This window comes from Neofelis nebulosa, chromosome 4, assembly GCF_028018385.1.
Source record: "Neofelis nebulosa isolate mNeoNeb1 chromosome 4, mNeoNeb1.pri, whole genome shotgun sequence".
In the NCBI taxonomy this organism is placed as follows: Eukaryota; Metazoa; Chordata; class Mammalia; order Carnivora; family Felidae; genus Neofelis; species Neofelis nebulosa.
The window spans coordinates 85,635,962-85,659,353 of NC_080785.1; the positions used below are offsets into that span (position 1 = coordinate 85,635,962).

Below are 23,392 nucleotides of genomic sequence, written 5' to 3' on the forward strand. Positions count from 1 at the left end.
ACTTAGATGGCCAGTTAATTTTTGATAAAGGAAGCAAAAATATACAATGGGATAAAGAGAATCTCTTCAACAAATAGTGCTGGGAAAGCTGGACAGCCACATACAAAAACTAGACCACTTTCTTATACCATACACAAAAATAAATTCAAGATGGATTAAAGACCTGACCATGAGACCTGAAACCATAAATGTAGGCAGCAATCTCTTTGACATCGGCCTTAGCAACATTTTTCTAGATATATGTCCTCAGGCAAGGGAAACAAAAGCAAAAATAAACTACGAGGACAATATCAAAATAAGGTTTTTCACAGTGAAGGAAACCATCAACAAACAAAATGGCAACCTAGTGAATGAGAGAAGACATTTGCAAATGATATATCTGATAAGGGGTGAATATCCAATATACATAAAGAACTAATACAACTCCATGCCAAAATACCCAGAAATTATTTGATTAAAAAGTAAGTAGAGGAGGGGCACCAGGGTGGCTCAGTCAGTTAAACTTCCGACTTTGGCTCAAGTCATGATCTCACAGTTTGTGAGTTTGAGCCCCGTGTCTGGGCTCTGGGTTAACAGCTCAGAGCCTGGAGTCTGCTTCAGATTCTGTGTCTTTCTCTCTCTCTGTCCCTCCCTCCACCCTCAAAAATAAATAAACATTAAAATTTTTTTTTAAAGAATGGCTAGAATCAAAAAGACAACAAATAACAGGTCTTGGTGAGGATGTAGAGAAGAAAGAACCCTCATAGACTGTTGGTAGGAATGTAAATTGGTGCAGCCACTGTGCAAAAGTGCATGGAGGGTCCTCAAAAACTTAAAAATAGAAATATCATATATTCTAGTAATCCCACTACTGGGTATTTACCCAAATAAAACAAAAAGACTAATTCAAAAAAGATAAATGCAACCCTATGTTTATTGTAACACTATTTATGACGGCCAAGATATAAAAGCAACATATCTACATCCATTGGTAGAAAAATGGAAAAGGAAAATGTGATATACACATACATATGAATATTACACAGTCATAAAAAAGGATAAGATATTACCATTTGTGACAACATGGATGGACCTAGAGAGTATTATGCTAAGTGAAATAAGACAGAGAAAGACAAATACCATACGATTTCATTTACATGTGGAATCTAAAAACTAAAGAAAACAAACAATCAATCCAAAAACACTCTTAAATACAGATAACAAACTGGAATGCCAGAGATGGAGTGGATGGGGATGGGTGAATTTGATAAAAGGGATTAAGAGGTATAAATTTCCAGTTAGAAAATCAATAAGCCATGGAAATAGAAAGTACAGTATAGAGACTATAGTGAACAATATTTTACTAAAGTATGGTAACAGATGGTGACTACACTTACTGTGGTGAACACTGAGTAATATATAGAATTGCTGAATCAACAAGTTGTACACCTGAAACTAATACACAATTGTATGTTAATTATACTTCAATAAAAAGAGAAGAAATTACCTTCCATCAGACCAAGATTTAATCCAAGCCTGTTCTAAACGTAAGGCTGCTTCCTAGCACTTCCCAGAATTGCTTCTATATCCTTCTTGCACCTTCTTTTAGAAACCTAACACTGTAAATACCCTGGTTTCATCCCCTCAGTATACTTCCCATACTTACCTCATTTCAAACAACAGCTCTGTCAATTTGAAACTTAATAAATGATGTATAAATAGTCTATGTCTATTATTGAAGACTTTGTTTCTAAAATATGTTCATATTTTATGAAACTGCTTAGTTATCTATCCTAATTATCCATGGGAGTTTTCCCAGTACCTCTCTGGCACTCCAAAAGTTATCTTCATTGGCTTCTTGTATTCAAATTGCCTCTGGGGGCGCCTGGGTGGCGCAGTCGGTTAAGCGTCCGACTTCAGCCAGGTCACGATCTCGCGGTCCGTGAGTTCGAGCCCCGCGTCAGGCTCTGGGCTGATGGCTCGGAGCCTGGAGCCTGTTTCTGATTCTGTGTCTCCCTCTCTCTCTGCCCCTCCCCCGTTCATGCTCTGTCTCTCTCTGTCCCAAAAATAAATAAAAAGCGTTGAAAAAAAAAAAAAATTCAAATTGCCTCTGAAGGCAAATTTGGACTCTTGAGGTCTTCCCACAAATGGTGGTCCATTCACCTGCCATGATACATGCCTTTTTCCTAGATCCATCCTTAACAATAATTAGGAATGTTCATATATCTTCTCTATGTCTAGGCTGGCCAACTAGATAGAAATTTTATCCTAAGCAAACTCCCATCCTTGAACATGTGTTCCATTATAATCATTGTTATTTCTCTTACTACTCTTATATGCATTATAAGAAAAAGAAATACTGCTTTTAAACCAATCTTGTGTGTCCTTGAGAAATGCTAATTTCTAGAAGCAAAATACAGGCATACGCTTTAAAATTTTTCTGCTTAGCATTGTAATTAATGCCATATTTTTTCTATACCTCCGTTCAAGATTACTTGTCCAATAAGGACCAAAAATGTGTCAGTCTTGTGTTTGAACCAGTCTCTCTATGAAATCCACAAGTATCATAATTTTGTCAATTTAATTTGTGATCATATAGTAAGAAATGTGGATGTGTCACAGTGGGGATTTTAAGACAACCCTGATAATTTAAGAAGTAAATCAAGTCATATTCACCCTTTGGCCTTGGATACAACTTAAATCAAAAGAGAGAGAGAAATACTTTTGGCAATACATACTAATTGTGCAGCTTTTGAAAATGAAAAGGTAATGTAGAAATGACTTCACTGGGCTAATATTCCCCAGCCTGCTGTTTTATCCAAGACACACAGTAATGAGAGCAATGTTCCTTTGCATGAGCAAATGATAGAAAGAGCCTAAGTAATTAAATGCTGTCTAAAGTGAGAAATGCTATGGATCCTGACTTCTCAATGTGGGGGTCTAAATTCCTTTGATAGGTCTTCTTCCAAGGTACCTAAGAGAGCCCCTCCTAACTTCAGGGTCTGTTAAATACTAGAAGTTTCAGAAAAACTGAAGCCTTCATAGATTTCTAACATCAATCTTTTGCTTATTACACAGAATGTAAGGGATTTTTGTCACAGCCATTTCTGCAACACCAAGAACAGTGATTGGCATATATCAGAGGCTTGGGGAATGAATAAATTCAAGGGAGGAACCACTGATTGTCTTTCCAAAATAAGAATCATTGTGTCACGTTATGAGTTTTTAATTTTAACTGAAAAAAATTACTTAATATTGTGATTGAGATTAGCCTTATGAGGGGTGCCTGGGTGGCTCAGTCAGTTAAGCATCTGACTCTTGACCGGCTCAGGTCATGGTCTCACAGTTCATGATCTCACAGTTCTGAGCCTCACATCGTGTGGAGCCTGCATGGGATTCTCTTTCTCCCCCCTCTCTCTCTCTCTCTCTCCCTCCCTCTCTCTCTCTCTCTCAAAATAAATAAATAAAGTTAAAAAAAAGAAATCAGCTTCACGAAACTGGGGCTATACATAAAGAACGAACTTTAAAAATGTGACCTGATGATTCCCAGTCTATCATCATCTCCACAAGAAGGTAAATTTCCTTTCCCACAAGAATGTGGGAATGTGGTAGAGAAAATAAACAGAGGGTGATTCTATTTCATTATAAGTAATGGAGGAAGTATCTTCAGCCCTCTATGGTAAGATAAAGGGATAAAGGAATAACTTGTACCATGTTTTGAGGCACATAATAAGTTTTCCCATAGACCAGGCACATTTAGTTGGTTGGGATTTGAACCATCATTGAAAATTAAGTCAATAAAATGATTAACACTTCACAGTTCAGCTGAAGTGGCGTAACACAAATTTTATGAAGTGGAATTTTTGTTAATAGCGTTATAGCACCATTTCTTACGATTATAAAGAATCACTTCTGAATTTAAAAGCAAGGTTATATACAGCTTTGCAAACAGCCCCAGATTATGGTTACTATAGTAACATTTACCATGGTTAATACTGGAGCTGCAGAGATTATTAGCTAGAGATTTTAACCTTGGCACAGAGTCCTTTTAAAACGAAAGTATGAAACACACACTCAAAAAATAAATGTCATTTACCACATGCTTTCCTCACAATTGAGGCTATGCTGGGAAATAGATATTTAAGAGAACATAGTGTGCTGGTGTAACCTTAATAAATATATACATTCAAGCAGTTCTTTCTTTATGTAGAGAATACTAATCAGCAAAAAAAGAAGATACATAGGTAAGAGAAACATATTTGGGAGCTGTAAATGACTATATATTAAGTCCACTATCAATTTTCAGATGGAAACCAAATAAAACATATATTAAATGATTTGCTCAATATGAAACAGCCTGCTGTTGGCAATACAAAAGTCTAGAGCACTCTCTCATTCCACCATCTTCTCATTTCAACTCTAAGCAAAATCTATCATCTGAATAAATCCATTGCATGTTATAGTTGTCTAGAGCCCAAGCTGCTGGGGCACATAGCTGGATCAGTTGGGAGCTATTTCCTCTCAGTCCTTATACCCCTCCCCATCTAGCTCCAAATAACTGCTGAATCCTACCTGTTAACACTTCCAATTTCTACTCGTGGTTTCCATTTTTCTCTATTCCCATCACCACCTCAACATACAAGCCATCATTAAATTCCAAAATTATGATTACAGAACACTGCAAACATATACCAAAATACAGAGAACAGTATAATGAAGACCCTCATCCACTATCTTTGATAATTCAATAATTACAATGTAATTGGTTAATCTTATTTCATCTCTATCTTCAGTTACGTTGAAGCCAACCCAGATACTATACAATTTCATTCATAAATATTTCAGAATCTATCCATAAATATTAATGACTCTTTAAAAAGCAATCATAATACCAATAATTCCATAATACTATCAAATCTTCAGTAACTGACACAGTTCCCCAATTCTCTAATGCATTTGTTTCACAGTTTGATTGTTTGAATTGGGATCCAAATAATAATAGTAATGCCATAACTGTCATAGAGTGATATATTTCCAAAGTCTTTTTTAACCCCTTACAATTACTTCTTGCTTTTTAGTGTTGTTTTTGTAATTGTTATTGAGGAAACCAGGCAATTTGTCATGTAGTTTCCCACAGTCTGGACTTTGCTGATTGCATCCCCCATCATATCATTCAGCATTTTCCTCTTGCCATTTATTTTTAATGAATTTTCAGTGAAAGTAGAAGCTTGATTTTATTTATGTTTGGATCAAGCAGTGTGGTGGTGTTCCAAAGCAGGCACATCGTCTGCTTTTCTTGTTTTTATTTGTGTTAATGAATTGATTATCATGGCCTATATCCATTAATAAATTAGGTACGGCAGAATTGTGATATTCTGGTATAAACTTCCAGTTATAAGATAAAATAAGTCCTGGGTATGTGCTGGAAGCCGAGCTACCCAGCCTGAGGGGCAAAGCCCGGGCTGTGGACGGATTGGTGACTGCAAGGCGGCCCACCGACAGTGAAGCTTCTTGTACTCCTGCTTTTAGGTAATTTGGCCTTGAAAGTACCTGGGGTGTTGTCTGTTGGGGAATTGCCCTCGGCAGGCCCGCTGGGAAAAGAACCATTAGGGAAGAAAATAAGGTTCTGCAAGAAATTGTGCGGCCTTACGTGTATCCCTTGCCATTCCCCATGGAGACTCCTCTACTTGCAGGAAGGACAGCCTCGTGCAGTTGCCAGCAAAGGCGGCCAACGAAGGAGAGACATAGGGATCCGAAAGCCCCACTCCGGTAACTAAGGAGTGTATCTATGGACACAGGTCACTCTGACCCCTGGGCCCACCAGGCCCCCAGGAGGCATTCCAGATGATGATTGAACTTGGTTAAAGTACAGAATGGTTCATTGGTTCCTAGGTGCATTGTCTCTCTGAGAATGTATAAGGCGTGGGTTTCTAAGGCCCTCTTGGCCCCCTTCCTGGCACCTAGGACTCAGGCGAACACTTTTGTTCTTCAAAACCATGAATGGTTCAGGGAAACAACTAAGAGGTCATGTCCCTGTAACTGTTGCAATTGAGATGTTGAGAGATAAATGACCTTTCGTGAAAACAGCAAAGCAAATACTTTATAAATTATAGATAAACGTAGATACATAATAAAAACAATAAAAAATTAATCAATAAGCAAAGGGCAAGAGGGAACATTATGACAAAACAATCAAGTTATTCCTTATTGGATGATTATACAAAAGAACAATTTTAGACTTAGGTAATGTTAGAAAAACACAGATGACGTATGTTACAAAGAAATCACTAGCAAACATAATGCCACATTTACTGCAATAGATCGGCCAGTTCAACCACTGCTGTTGTCTGTGTCCATTTTTATTTTAGTTTTTTATTTTTATTTTTATTTTTGTTTTGTTTTATTTTCACTTTTTCGCCGACACCGTTCATTCTTTGGGAACCCCTGGACCTGGTGGAGCTGGACTCCGGCAGATATGTAAAGTACAGCACAGGCAATATTAGTCAGTAATATTGTATTAATGTTGTATGGTGACAGATGGTGACTACATTTCTTGTGGTAAGTGTTGAATAATGTAGAGAAGAGCCAAATCATTCTGTTGTTCACCTGAAACTAATATAACATTGTATACAACTATACTTCAATCATAAAATTTAAAAAAATAAAAATAAAGTTTAAATTAAACGAAAACCAGAGGATATGGTTTGTAGAGGGAAGGTACAGATTCTTGTAGAGGGAAGGTACAGAGGGACTGCCAGATTCTTTTCTTTTATTTACTTGTTTTCATAATACTGATTTAGTTTTCAAGTGTCTACTAAAAATGACCAATGAGTTTCTTATTTTGATTTAGCATTATTATTAATTTGTCAATTTAATCATATTTGATGTTTTTTAATACTTTCAATGTATTATTCTTAGGGGTACTAAAATTTTCTGATTTGGGGCTAGTGGAGCTCTATTCAGGTTGGCTTCTGGTTTTTTAGACATAATTCTAGAAGGCTTTGATGGCTTGCTTCCTTGCCTGTTTAGAACAAGAGTTTCAGTCTAATGTTGATATTTCCTGCCCTAGACATGGAATTAACTATCTTTCTAAGGAGGCTGATTTCTTTTAGTGAAAAGTATTAGTTAGATGACAAAATCTGGGAATTAGGAGAGCTTATTGTTACCATTATGATCATTATTTCTAGGCTGTTTCAATGGGTAGAATAATAACATTTTTCACACTGATACTGCCAAATCAAAATCAGAACTACATGATTTTTACATGCATTCATTGATTGCTTTTCATCCATGTTGAAACTCTTGATTTTCATCTCTACCACCATAATGGCATTTAATGTATCTGACACTACATACAAACAAACACGTTTCAGAGTGGCAATATCAACATTACCCCCCAACAATATGGTTATAGAAATCGGTTTAATGTTTTGCAGCCATTTTTTCTTCATCCTTAGGTATAATTCCACCAAGAATACACGGACAAATTATTGTGTTTTAGGCCCACTCATAATATTAACTCTCTATGCGGTTGTTTAGTACATATTTAGGCTCACCTGTTTTTAATTTGCTTTTGCTTTTTGGAATTTTTTAAAACTCAGCTTATTTTTGTAAATATGTAAAATAGTTATATGTGTACAAAATAAAATCTACAAAATATGTTATATTAAGGAACTCTAACTTCTGTCCTTGCTTTCTTCTTCCTATGGCCTCTCTTAATATCTATAGGCAATTGGCACACTTATTTCACTACAGTGGATCTACACTGTCAGGGCAGGTAGCCCTTACATTCTACACTGCCTCCCTTATGTCTTCTAATCTTACATTGTTAGGTATATACACTCTTTTGCTTAATACCAGTCCTTATACTAGTCAAGTTGGTTGTTTGAATCATGTCCTCTAGTAAATTTCCTAGGAGTGCTCATAGAACTATTTTCTCTGAGTTGTGGTTTTCCTAACTGGTACTCTGCAATCTTTATTCTTGATTCTAAGTTTGGCTGGTATATAGGCTCCACACCCAGTGTGGGTCTTGAACTCACAACGCTGAAATTAAGTCATGTGCTCTATCAACTGAACTAGCCAGGAGCCCCTGTGAATTTCTTAAATATGTTGTTCTTTTATCTTTTGGCATAATGTGTAGCTGAAAGTCAGGTTTTCTTACCATTCTATGTGACTTTTTGCTTGAGTAGCCAAATAATATATTTTCTTTTTTTAAATTAACAACAGATATTATAGCATGTGATTATCTTGGCTACTTTGGGTCTGTTTCAAGGTTCATGGTCTCAGTATTTAATTTCAAATATTTTTTTAAATGGAAGTTTTCAAGGATTATAATTTTTATTATTTGATCTGTTCCATTCTCTATCTTTGATATCTATCATTGTATATCAAGTTCCTGTTGCTACATTATTCACCCATTGTTGACATTTAACAATGTCCATCAAGACTGTGGTAGTCCAGTCTCTACAAAAGTAGCCTAAATTATGTACTTTTTTGTGCTGCTACATTATTCCATTTTTCATGTCAGAAGTTGAATTTTATCTCAATATTTCTCCCTACATTTTCTCTTTAAAAAAAATCACTTTTCACTTCACTCTGTTCTAATGGATCTACTGAACCACCTAAGAGAATGGTCTCAGGAATGAATTACCCTAATATATTCTAATATTTCTCTCCCACAAGTTTTATACTTGTGATGCATATTAGTTTGCTTGATATTCTATGCTTAAAACTACTTAAAACACTGAACTGTGCTAATATAGGTAATGATATTAAAATTAGAAATGTATGCCAAATATTGCTTTAAGGCATACTATATTTTTCCTAGCACACATATTTGAGGACCTAAAAAACATAAAAATTAAGGAATCAGTTTGAATTTTTATAAGTTAAAAAAGCTTTGAAAGCATACTAAAAGAAGTGATGGTATTTATTCATTATAGAAGTCAAATTTGTTTTCCTTCAAAAATGAAATAATACACTGCTCTTTGTATTTTCCTTTCTTATATCTGTATTTTTGCCCTGGTTTATATTTTTGGGAGGTGGGGACCCAAATGGGTGCTCAATGCCAAGTGTATGCTATAATTAAAGCATGGGGAACATTTAAGCTTTCTCTGATCTTCCTTCCTTCCCTCTTTCTTTGTTCCTTTTTAAAGTTTTATTGGTTTAGTCATAAAAACTGATTACAATGAAAACCTCCTTTCCATCTTTGGTATGAGGCTGCGTATTCTAACCTCGTTGCAATCCTAAAATATGGCTCCAGTAAATGCTTTTGCAACCTTTTTCAAATATTAAGTTCAAAGTGAAGATGTTCTTACATTCTTGAACAACACTTTTAAGATTTTTTTAATATTAAAATATTCAGGGGAAAATATTACATCAAAGTAGAGGCAATCATAGTATAATATGAAGACTCATGAGGAATGAATGTACTTGAATTCTTAAGTGTGGCAAGTCAGTTATATATTAGAAATTAGACAAAATAAGAATTTAAGGACATCAAAAGGAATTCTAAAACATGTGATGTATAAGGACATCAAAAGTAGAGGATAAGTGGGTGTCTTTATCTGATAAAGGTATAAAAATGCTCTCTTTGCCTAAAAGATTTGAAAGATGCCACTTTCAAATTATTATTACTCTGAAAATATTTACTAGCACTGATTTATTAAGACATGTTTAATATGTAACTGTTCCAGCACTAACACAAAAATGAAGTCCTCTAGAGATTTTGGAAAAACTTTTGGCCAAAATACACAACCAGATTGGGGGGGGGGGAGTAAAATTGAGCAACTTTTTGAAAATCCTTGAAATGATAGTTAACATTTAATTTAAGGAGGATTAAATTAATATGCACAAATTCAGTCTGAGAGGGAAGTAGGCCTAACATGTAGCCTGGGTGATCTATGCCTCTCCCATGTAGCTTTCTTCCCTTCAACCAGGAAAGCCACAGTAATTCCAAAGAGAGGGTACCTAGTGCTCAGATAGTTGTGTCTGAGTACTATTCCCCGCGAAATGAACTAGAGTCCTTAATGAAATGCTTGATTATAGATCTTTGGCATGGAAACGGGAAAGTGAGCTGGAATATCTTGTTGTTCTAGAAAATAAGAAAATGTTTAAAGACTAATAGGGCTATGCTAAAAACAAATGTTTACTGAAGAATAAAATAATATCTGAATAAATGCAGACATCTGCCATGTTTCTGGAGTAAAGACTCAAACCAATCTATACATTTTATGTAATTCCTATCAAATATAACTATATAATTTTAAACATAACTGGACTGGATGACTTATAGCTTATGTGAAGTAAAAAATGAACACTTTGAAAAACAGAGCTGTGATATCTTGACCTGACAGGAAAAAAAAAAAGAAAAGAGAATACACCTCATAAAAGAATAACAGTTTGGATTGTTTAGTGGTCATAGAAGAATTAAAAAATAAAACAGAATATCCAAAAATTAATACTATAAATATGGGCATTTAAATAAAATTCTTGGGAAATTAATTATATGTGGAGGAACATCCCTACATCATACCATACAATAAATTCCATGTAGAGTATTTATTTATACTTTTGACAAAATTTGAGAAAAATGGTTAATATTTAATGTATATAATAAAAGAATATACTCTTAGAAGGAATATTCTGTTATTAAATGAGGAATATAACAGAATTTAAGGAAAATAGTGTTTTGAATTTATGATATAACAAAAATGGTGGTGTTGAAAAAATATTTTAGCCTTTTTATATATACAATTCAAAGTATCACATACAGGGGCGCCTGGGTGGCGCAGTCGGTTAAGCGTCCGACTTCAGCCAGGTCACGATCTCGCGGTCCGTGAGTTCGAGCCCCGCGTCCGGCTCTGGGCTGATGGCTCGGAGCCTGGAGCCTGTTTCCGATTCTGTGTCTCCCTCTCTCTCTGCCCCTCCCCCGTTCATGCTGTGTCTCTCTCTGTCCCAAAAATAAATAAAAAACGTTGAAAAAAAAAACAAAAAAAAAACAAAAAACAAAGTATCACATACATAATAAATAAATATCCAATTATAAATGACAGGAACAACTTCTGTGGAGTTCACAAACATGATTTTTCAAAAGGTCTCACACAGGAGCACCTGGTTGGCTCAGTTGGTTAAGCGCTCATCTCAGGTCACGATCTCGCAGTTCATGAATTTGAGCCCTGCGTCAGGCTCTGTGCTGACAGCTCAGAGCCTGGAGCCTGCTTCAGGTTCTGTGTGTCCCTCTCTCTCTGCTCCTTTCCCACTTCCTCTCTGTCTCTGTCTCTGTCTCTCTCTCTCAAAAAAATAAAATAAAATACAAATATAAATAAATAAATAAATAAATAAATAAATATAAAAATTTTTTTCTAAAAAATAACAAAAAAAAGAAGGTCTCATACAGTTGGATGGATATGCAGCCCTTTTTAGACACAAATTCCCAGCTGAACATTAGAGGAATACCCACACACAGTTGGAGATTCCTTTGGATGACATTGGTGAAATGGTCTGCAGGCAATCTATCCCATCTTACAGCCTTGGCAACTTTGTTTCAGATAGTTTTTGTTTCAAGTCTTGCCCTGTCTCATTCTTCTAATTGGCCCTCTACTCTCAGCTACTCTTCTGGCATTTGACCTCATGGATTAACTTTCCTTGCTTAATGTTCTCAGTTAGTTGAAGCCAGGGGACCCACCAACTGTTAATTTGATAATATATATCCTTGAAACAGACCTAGAAAAACCCTCCACCCCTGCACTAACACCCACAATACCAAACACTTGAGCTCAGACTTACATTGGTCACACCTGTATCACAGTCTAGCCCCGGGTAGGCCGATTCTCCATGGAGGAGCATTATCCACCTTAAGAGTTGCTGAAATTTATTAGAGAAAGTCATACAACCTGGAAACTCTCAATTCATGGCCACCAATCTCAAAAGGACCCTAACATGCTCCAAGCAATCTCATTACAGCTCTCTATTGCTTTTCTACCCTCACCAATGTTTAATACTTTCTGCTTTCTCCTCAGTCTCTCCTACCTCATTTCCCACTCGATCCAGTTTTATATTGAGAAAATAGATGTAACTAACACTAATTCATCCTCTTACTGTTTGTTCTATGTGTGTGTGTGTGTATTTATTTTTTTCTGTCTTTGTCCTATAACCATAGAAGAATGTTTCTATGCCAATCAAAAACTAAAACCAGTGCTTGGTCTCTGAATCTCGTCTTCCTTTCCCTTCCTAGGACTTGGCTCTTCAACTTACCTATCCTCTTTCATCAACCACTTCACCTTCTTTTCTCATTCCCATTAATATTCAAATATGATTCAGCAGTTCTGATCTTAAAGACAATTCCTCCATTGAGCCCCCATTTCCCATTTTTCTGTTCCCCTTCATGGAAAAGTATATAGAATGAGTTGAGAACTCAAACTCTCTCCACTTCCTTAACTCCTTTTACTACCTAGACACTCCTTTTGTCTGTGGAACCCCCAGTCTAGCTCAGGTCTTATATTCATCAACTCTCAGCAGGATTGCTATTGAACACATCTTTCTTATTTAAACTTTATTCTTTTATTTTCAGTGACAACTCTCCTTGTTTATCTTTGATCTCTCTGGCTACTCCATCTCACTTTGCTTTGTGGGTTTGTCTACAACTTTTTCGCTTCTAAATGTTGGAGTGTTCTAAGAATCTGTTTTGGATACTCCTTTCTCCTTCTTTAACACTAGGTAATTCCACTGTTTTTTTGTGTTGTTTTTTTGTTTTGTTTTGTTTTCAGTTTTAAAATATAGAGTATGCACTGAAAATTTTCAAAATTATATCAATATCCCTGAACTCTTTCTGGAGCCAGAGTACTATATATTCAACTATCTACTTGACATCTCTCATTATATATGTAATAGATAACTCAAATATAGAGCATTTAAAATAGAACCATCTATCTATGTCTTTTTCTCCTCTCGTAGTCTTTGCCATTAATAGTAAATGATGTCATGCTTCAGGCATGAGAGTTTTCCTTTATTCCATACCTCAGATTCATCATTAAGTCCTATAGAAACAACCTACAAACAATAACCAAATCTTTCTAGATATCTCCGCATCTTTATACCATCAATTGGTCCAAGATACCCTTATTCCCACTTGAGTCATTATAATATTTTCATAACTGGTTACATTTCTTGCACACCTGCAAACCCCAATTGATTTGGCACAGAGAATCTAGCTTGTTCTCTGTAAATAAATATAATCATGTCATGTCTCAGCTTAAAACTCCTTAGGAACTTCCTTTTGGATTTAGTCTTAATGTTCAAAATCCTTATCATGACTTATAAATCCTAATGTGATTTGACTCCTGCCTACATTTCCAATCTCTTCTAATAGAACTATCCTCTTGATAAATATATTCTATCCCTACTGTCCTCTTTGCTAATCTTTAAACCTATTGGTGTCGTTTCCGGTTTATGGTTTTTCCACACCTTAATACTCTATCAGAAATGTTTTTTGCAAGACTATATGGCTGACATTTCATTCAGGTCTAAGTTTAAGGCTGATTCTGACTGTCCATCTTCATTCTACCCCTTTAATCTGACTCCCTGACTTCGCTTGGTATTGTGAATAAAACTGTTTAACAACTGGCAGAAAGAAAGAAAGAAAGAAAAAAAGAAAGAACACTGATATGTAGTATTTGCTGATTTCCATGGTGTAAATATTTCCATAATGGCTAATGTCACCTACCAACATGACCTTATTGAATGAATATTTGGAAGAAATAGACACAATCAGTTTTCACAAGCAGATGCAAGCCTTCAGAATATCACTGGACTACTACTGGTTAAGAAATTTACTCACCTACTAACTTAATTAATGTTTTATCTAATACCCATTATTAGTAAGGCATAGAGCTTGGGGATCTCTTACCAGGTCTATGGTGACATAAACATAGAATCAGAGGGAATCAGATGATGTTCAGACATTGTAAAACCATAATAATTGTTTACAGTCCTATAAATTTGTTTTCTAATTCAAAAACTCCATTCATTTATTTGAATCTTTTGTATATAAATAGAAATGGTTTTAAGAAAAACAGCCACAGAGAATCAATCTATAAGGAAATATATTAATAAAATACAGATATCTTTTTTTTTCCTGGAAAAATAAATCTCAAACTTAACCAGAGCTATTCCAAACATAACGTAAAATATTTTTCAAAAATGTACATGTTTGTAGATCTGGGATGTCGTTCCTCTTCATAGTGTGAACATAAAACACTATGTAAATAAAAAGAAATCAAAACTCTCTTTAATTGCAAATGCTTTGTGTTTTATGAATAGAACCTTAGAGTGTTGTAGCTGAAAGATTTTCTTTTCCAGAAATTTTCAGTACAATTCCCTCATTTTACAGTTGAGAAAACAGACCCCTGGAGATCAGGGCTGATTAAGATACATTGCTTGATTGCAGCAGAATTAGGACTTAAATTTAGGAATCCTAAATTACAACTAAGGGCCCATTCCTGACACCAGGGATGAAATTATTCCTGTGAAATGGCTCTTCCTTATACAGCTCCCTAAAAGTACTCAAACTATCTTGTGTTTGATTCAAAGAAACTCTTCTACTTTCTAAGGGCAAGTCATTAACTTGCCAAGTATTTGGCTGTCTTTCTTATTTCCTATATGGGAACAAAAATGGGTTTGTTTTTCAGACAGAAAGGAAATGGCTTGTGTTTAACTAAAAACATGCTTTGTGAAGATGATGTTGACAATTTATTAGCTATAAGCTATAGTAATTTGAACTGGGGAAAAGATGTTTAAATTAAACAAGAAGTTCCAGCTAACCTCCAGGAAAAAACATAATCAAGGTAATAAAACATTGAAATCAGATGATTCAGATGATCTATAATTCATTCATATACGAACTATGCAGTTAGTGCCATCTGCATGGGTAGTACTGAGGTACATGATAATCTGTTATGATACTTCCCTGTATTTACATGTTTTGTAGTCTAATCCTCTTGAATTTGAACATGTTTCCTAAGCAACACAAAATGGCAGAAGTGATAGGACACTGCTAGTTATGGGAGTTCTGGGCTTAAGCTTGGCAACATCTGCTTTTGCACTTTGGGGACAGTGCACCATCATGCACAAAATTCAACTACTCTAAGATGATGATGCTGTGAAAAGTCCAGCCTAATCACATGGAGAGAGCTCATAGAGTAGAATACAAACCTCAGTTAATAGCTTCAGCTGAGCTTCTAACCAAGAGACAGTTTCACTTTGCCCTCACCTTATAACTGAGGGTATCTAGGAGTTGAGCCTGGCACCAAATTAGCCTAACTGATGCCAAGTAAAGGGGAGATAATCTGTTCCCCTATAGCCCTGGCCAAGTTACAGGATTGTGAACAAATAAATAAAATTATTGTTGTCTTAAGACACTAAATTCTGGGGTGTTTTTGTACACAGCGACAGGTGACAAGAGAAATTTAAAAACCTGGTCTTTGATTGCCAAAACCCTCTTACCTAAAGATCATAAAGAAGAGAATAGACCCATAAGCAGTGCAGATGAGTAGACATTCACCTATTGAAGATAGCCAGAGAGTTATATGGTTGTTTAGTTTTTACCTAGGAAACTAAATTTTAAATCTAGACAGACCACTGTACTTTTTTTTTTTTTTAATGTTTATTTAGTTTTGAGAGAGAAAGAGAGAGAGAGAGGGAGGGGCAGAGAAAGAGTCAGACACAGAATCTGAAGCAGGCTCCAGGCTCTGAGCTGTCAGCACAGGGCCCTACATGGGGCTCAAATCCATGAACTGTGAGAACATGACTTGAGCTGAAGTCAGACGCTTAACCGACTGACCCATCCAGGCGCCCACAAGGAGATTATATTTTGGTAGAATGTGGAATATTGAGAACACTTTCCACTTCAGCGTAAAAATGAAACTATTACCCTGCTTCTGTGATATTTTAAATTCTATACCCATTTTGCCAAAAACTGAAAAGAAATTTTATTCATGACCTTCAATTTATTTTCTTTTTTGAAATGTAAAACAATGGTAACACTTCACTATTGTCCTCAGAGGAGCCATAGTCAATAACGGTTTAAGTGTAGTTTCCAGTTTGATGTGAATGCAATTCAAGATATTTCATTAGAAAAAAAGTATTATAAGAGCTAGCATGGTTGATTTATGCTGCATGGTTTTATCATGCAACAATAGAGATTTACTTCAGTTCAAATCTGGTAATAATAATGAATTTATTGTTTACTATATTTATAACTGTAATAAGATAATAGGCTTCATCCCCAGCAGGATTATAATTTCTACATACGCCCCTATAGCACATTTAGATATGACACTCAACTGCATTTCCAATCAGCTTCACAGATGAGTTTGCTTCCAGAAAAGCACATGCATTCAATTTAGTTTTTAGTAATCTGTGCCTTCATGAATTCCAATAAAATCCAGTTAACAACAACAACAAAATTCTCTGTGAAGTATGATGTTGTTAACTGTCATATATTAAAATATGCTTTCATACGAAGAATTGTTTAGCAGAATTATTATCATTTTTTATTTTGGTACTTTGACCCATTGTACATATTCACAGAAATTTTACTTATCACCACCAAGAATGTGTTTGATACATCGGGCACTGGGTTTGCTTCATTATTTTAAATAATTCCTTTAAAAGCATTACGATTTCACAAAACTGTTTATTTGAAATGTGACATTGCTGCTGTCACCCTCCTTGAGATACTGAAATCTGTCAAGCAGCTTATATATGTGCTGTTTTAATTTTCTCAATTTATATTTCCTTTTCTTTGAAATATGTAAGATGAACATTTTATTACTAAACTCTAACCTGAATTTTGGTCTTCGGTCTATTTTTTTTAATCTTTTTTTCCCTTGTAGGGAACTCAAATTCAAAGATCATATTAAAACTTAAGCAATATTTTTCATCAACAACTTTGCCTCCCCAAAATTTATATTAGAGATCAAAAAATGAAAGGGTGAATCTATAAAGAAATACTAATATTTAAGTGGATCTTTAGTATAAGTTTTTAAATGAAATCAATATTAAAGATAATTTGTCCCCATGGCAGGAATATGTGGACCATTCTGGACCATAATGAGTGGTTTGATCAAGTAAAATCTTTATGCATTTTCTGTTGAGATTCACTTGTGCTGTGTTTCTATGAAATCCATACATTTCAAGTACAATTAGAAGGAAATATCAGCTAGAAATCCTCAGCAAATCCCTTTGTTTTTAGGGTCAAACTATTATGTACATAATATAGACACTCCACAGATAGGTTCTTTGCCTCAATAGTGGTAAACTGGGCAAAAGTGCCAGGCAGAAGCTTAAGGAAAGAAGGTATGCATCATCAAGACCCAAAGATTGCATTTAAAACCTGACATGCTATTAAGTTTTATGAGATTACAGTTCAGAGTACATACTGAGATTAAATATTCATTATTATAGTCATTAGGAAATATAAAGGACTGATGGGAAATGTAAATGTAGATGGAAAGGATAAAGATGTTCTGAGAGATATTTTACAATTTTTTTTCCTCTTTCATACCACTTTAGAATCTGAATGGTTTTTCTAGAGAAGGAAAGAGTAGAGCACAACTAGGTTCATACTCATTGAATCAGATCATGATAGAAAATGTGTCCTTGTGCCAAAAATACTAATTCTTTCATCTGCATTTTTAAACAACTTCTGGCATTTTTTGTCTTCTACATTTGTGTCATTATGTATTAAAAATAGCAAGTTTATATAAAGTGAAAATATATTTATTTTTGAATCAGGTATGATTATCTTCCTAGCTAATAGGCTGAGAAGCAAATATATATTTAATTCTGTTAATTTTTATAAGAATTTCCAACTCTTAATCTTAATCTTATAAGTAATATTTGAAAATTAATAATTTTCCTAACTTCTGAAATACAGAATTTAGTCATGTAAAGATTAAGCAGACCCATTTTCTGCAGCTTGGGAGAGTGACTACATTAAATGACTTCCTGGTTGAAAAAAAATAAAAAAAGGGGCACCTGGGTGGCTCAGTTGGTTGAGCAACCGACTTAGGCTCAGGTCATGATCTCACAGTTTGTGAGTTCGAGCCCCGCGTTGGGCTCTGTACTGACAGCTCAGAGCCTGGAGCCTGCTTTGGATTCTGTGTCTCCCTCTCTCTCTGCCCCTCCCCTGCTCACGCTCTGTGTCTCTCTGTCTCTCAATAATAAATAAACATTAAAAAAATAAAAAATAAATAAAAAATCAAAACGTTTGATAAAATATTTTAAAAGCCTTTTAAAAGTCAATGTTGAGCTGCTAAGATATTAAAAACAACTCATCCTTAAGGGCATTTGCTAAGAGTGATCTTGAATTTTACTTTTTGTTCCCAAGATATAGGGAGAAGGACAAAGAGAAGAAGCCCAAGAGCCACCCTTTCCACAGAAGATAATCTAATAGCAGACAAACTCACTCCTATAGCTGGGACACTAAAAACCCATAGCTTACATGTAAAGGAACAAGAAATAAGCCTGCTTCTTTAAGAATCTAAGTGCTGAAAGCAGATCTGAGACAAAATAAAACTTCTGTGATAATTCATAACCACAGGTCAGTTCTCCAATGGAATATGTTTATCCTAACTGGTCTAAAAAATACTAAATAAACGAAAACTCAAGCTGAGATTTCAGTTTAAAGTATCTCTATAGTGTCCTAGGAACCTAAGAAAAAGCAAATTAAGATCCGATTTGGGGAAGCCTGTCTTCAAGCCAGGTTTCAAAGAGTCTTCACAGAAAAAAAAAAAAAATTCCAAGGAATAAGAACGTCCCCTGAGACTCATGAACGATGGGGCACCTGTGTGGCTCAGTTGGTTATGCAACTGACTTTTGATTTTGGCTCAGGTATGATCTCACAGTTCCTGAGTTAGAGCCCTGCATCGGGCTCTGTGCTGACAGTGGGGATCCTGCTTGAGACTTTCCCTCCCTCAGTCTCTGCTCCTCCCTTGCTCGTGCTGCTGATCTCGCTCTCTCACAAAAATAAATAAATGTAAAGAAAAAAAGAAAGAAAAGAAAGAAAAACTCATTAACCGGAAGAGAAAAAACATACTGATTTTTAGAGCCAATGGGGAACACAAAACCAGACAGCTTAGTAAAAACACACATTATTCAGAGACTTGGATATCAAACAAAGCATAAATTTAAAAAGAAAAAGAAAAGACACCAAACACTAGCTATACTCAAGTAACATGATTTTTCATCTAGGAAACACAAGAGACACTACAGGTTAATTATTAAGCTACTGAAAGAATTTACCATTATTGCTGAATTTAAAATTGTTATTAAAGAAGAGCTTGCATTAAAAAAAAAAAAAACTAGTTAGGGGGACAGGATGGTGTCAAGAAACAGACCATGTTCATATGACAAAAATGGCTTTGAGGATAGTGGAGAAAATGAGTTTCCGTAAATAATGATGAGATAATTACTTTTCCACAAAATTGAGTCCTTGCCTCAAATCACATGCAAATAAATTCTGGGTCATGTCATCAAAATGAAAAGTCAACCAACTGGATGTTATCTAGACTTATTGTGGTGATAAATTTGCAATGTACACAATTCTCAAATCATTATGTTGTACACGTGAAACTAATATAATATATGTCAATTACAGTTCATTAAAGATATATAAATAAAAGGTAAAATACATGTTTAGAAAACAATAGAAAATAACAATTATGAACACAGAATAGCAACAGATTGCTTATATTATACATAGTAAGCTCAAATAATAAAAAAGACATTGAAAAACATAACTACCTTGAGACCTTCCATTTATCAAAAGATAAAAAAGTATGCAAATAAATGCTACAGGATATTGCAATTGGTAAATATTATAATGATATCCAAATCAATAAGAAAAGGCAAACAACAACTGGTAGATGCTATTTATTGGCTCATTCAACTGTAATTCCTCTATTTTTGTTTCTTTTTGTACCTTAATAGTTACCAAACTAAAGACAACATTTCGGAGATTCTCAAGCAGCTAAATTTTCTAGATGCCAAGTGGATCCTGCTAATCAGAGGACTTTGTTCAGCAGAAGCTTTATTGTTCTTTTTGGCTGTTTTTCTCTGGTCAAACCAAATGGGTGGAGAAGTGCATCTTTTTTGTCTGCCTTGGCTAGCCTTACAAGTAGCTTACTATAAATTCATTTTTTTATGCTTTCATTTTTTGAGAGAGAGAGAGAGAGAGACAGTGTGAGCCCAGGAGGGGCAGAGAGGCGGAACAAGGATTCAAAGTGGGCTCTCGTGCTGACAGCAGGGAGCCCAGTGCTGTTTGAACTCATGAACTCACAAACCCTGAGATCACGACCTGAGCTAAAATACTATGCTCAACGGATTGAGCCACCCAGGTGCCCCTATAAATTCCTTTTTGTCTGTCAGATAGAGTTTTCAGTACTTTATAAGGACTTAATTATCAAGAGTTGGATATACCTCATGGTCCAATCCAGTTCAAGCCTTAATCTTCCCAATTGTCCCTCTCTCTCTCTCTCTCTCTCTCTCTCTCTCTCTCTGTCTCTCTCTCTCTCTCTCTCTCTGTCTCTCACTACAAATTTACTAAAGTGTATATTAAATATAATAAAACTCATCCCACATTTTAAGTGCACAGATTACTAAGTTTAGGTAACTGTGTGTAGTTTTGTAAGCATGATCACGATACATTACAAAACATTTACATTACCTCAGAAAGTTGCCTCGGGCCTCTTTGAAATGAATTCCCTTCCTCAATTCCCAGACCCAAGCAGTACTGATCTGCTATCATAACATTGCCTTTTCCAGAATTTCATATAAATGGGACCATACAGAATATAATGTTTTACCACCTTCACTTAACAAAGGCTTTGAAATTCGCCTAAGTTGTGTGTATCAATAGTTTGCTTCTTTTCAGCCTACAAAGGTCCACCACCACCAACCTAGCTCTCTGGGCTGTTAGGAGCTTGCCACCAGTGTTCCAGCTGGGCCAGTCCCCATCCTCTGAGGAGGTAACATCATCCTGACTTCAGTCCCAGTCACAAGATCGATCAGCATCCATCCACAGACAAGACACCACTGAGAAAAATCCCAGAACCCAGTGGTAAGGCTGAAGCACCCCCCTGCACAGCAGACGCCAAGACAGATCATATTAGAAGGGTAAGAGAAGTGGCTCCACTCTGGCCCCGTCGTCCCTCCCCCAAACCGGGGCGCAGCTCTGCCTCAAGGCTGCTCTGGACCTACCTCGTCACAAGGGGTTAAAGAGAACCAGAGGTGGACATCCTGTTTCCCCAGCGTTGCAGGACGCTTCCCAGGGGCCCACTGGGTCTTGCCTGGGACGGAATCACTGAGGGAATGGGCGGGAGCTGACGATGGTGGGGGTGGGGCTTACAGCGGCCAGAACCCAGAGCTTACTTACAGCTGTGCCTGGGCAGAGATCCCAGCAGGTGTCTCTGCTGGTCATCCCTTTTCGCCAGGGAGCTTGGTTGGCAGAGTTCTGCCTAATTCGGGCCTCTAGTCAGGGCCCTAGCAACTCGTTTTACTGCTGCCCCTTGGCAGGGAAGCAGATTTGGATCCTCTAATCCTACCCATCCCGGAAGTCTGGCCAGAGAACCGGGGCAGTTGCAGAGCAAAGCCAGGCCCGCCGTCTTGCCCAACTGTTGAGCACGGTCTCTGGTCCCACATAACCTGGGAGCCTGAACAGCGACCCTGGGCAGCCTTGGAACACAGCCCGCTGTACCACCGAACCGTGGAGCCGTCCACAGCCTACCCAGCAGAGGAGCCCAGCCTATGAAACATACCACCTTGAAAACATAACTACCTTTGGGACTTACATCTATCAAAAGACAAAAAAAGTATGGAAATAAATTCTACAAGATATTGTAACGAATAAAGTTTATTATCAAGGTATGTTGGTAGAAATGTTGGTTGATACAACCAATTTGTAAAACCATGTGGTAGTTTCTTTAAAAGTTAACCATATACCTCTATGTGTGCCAGCCATTCTACTACTATGTATGTACTAAAGAGAAAGTATAGTTTACATAAATACTTGTACATAAATGTTCATAACAGCTTTTTTCCTTGTAATTGCCAAAAACTAGAAAGAGCCCAAATATCCATTAACTGATAAATGGGTTAACAAATTGAGGTATAGCCATAAAATGCATTAAGTCACTAATAAAAAATAATGAACTAACTGGAAAGAATTCTAAAGGATCTGATATTTCACTGCATTTGCCAGCTAATAAGCTAGAGTCTCCCGGGTCAGAGACAAAGGACTTTCTTATGCACAACATTAGCAATAGCAGAGTAGCACAGTTCCCTTAGCGCCAATTCAAGCAGGACAATATGAAGATGGGGGATGCAATACAGTATGTTACAGAACAATGACCTCAAGCTCAGGGACTCAAGTATTTTATACTAGGCAATAAGCCTGCTTAACCTTACCCTGTAGGAAGGCAATATCTTTATCATACTGGACAGTACACAAACCTGCCCTTTGCTCTGGAGGGAGACTCGCTATCTTCCAAGTCTCTCCTCTATTCAAATATCCCTGCAAAGATAATCCAGAACAAAAGCAGTTGGTGACTCTGCTCACAAGACATGTAGAAAACATGGGAGACCCATGGAGGATTATCTCCCAATAGTAATAACATGGATGCATCTTAAAAAAAAAAACAAAAAAAATGCTATGGGGCACCTAGGTGGCTCAGTCGGTTGAGTGTCCCACTTCAGCTCAGGTCATGATCTTGCAGTTGGTGAGTTGGAACCCCACATAGGGCTCTGTGCTGACAGCTCAGAGCCTGGAGCCTGCTTCAGATTCTGTGTCTCCCTCTCTCTCTGTCCCTCCCCCGTTTGCACTCTCTCTTGCTCTTTTTGAAAAATAAAGAAAAACATTTAAAAATTTTTTTTTAAATATGCTGAATGAATGAAGCCAGACCAAAAAAAAAAAAAAAAAAAAAAGGGGTAGAGGGCATTGCATAGTGTATCGTTTTATTTGTAAAGAATTATAGAAAATGCAAACTAATATATGGAAGCAGAAAGCAGGTCAATGGTTGCCAGGGGATGAAGAAGGAGGATAGGGAGGGATTACAGAAAGGCAGAGAAGCTTTTGGGAGTGAAGAATATGACAAATATGCTGATTTAGTGAGGCATTCACAGGTGTATACCTATGTGAAAACACAAAATTATACTCTATAAATTAGTTTATTATATGTAAACTTTACCCCAATAGTGTTGTAAAAGAACACACAGAAGTCATTCACTGTCTCTACTTCTTTTTACATATTTGTGAAAATAAAGAGTAATAAAATTCCTGTCTGCTCTAAAATTCCTTGAATCTACTATCAAATTGCATATGGGGCTGACACAGGAATCTGCTCATTGCTTGTACATT

The 23,392-nt window shown here is 36.2% G+C and overlaps 1 long non-coding RNA gene across 1 annotated transcript; it reads left to right on the forward strand.

Moving 5' to 3' along the window:
- Positions 1-6,352: 6,352 nt before the first annotated feature.
- LOC131509477 (uncharacterized) lies at positions 6,353-21,782 on the forward strand. The gene is made up of 4 exons (XR_009260518.1): positions 6,353-6,537; positions 18,368-18,580; positions 20,912-21,153; positions 21,553-21,782. It is a non-coding gene; the product is annotated as an uncharacterized LOC131509477 (long non-coding RNA).
- Positions 21,783-23,392: the final 1,610 nt, after the last annotated feature.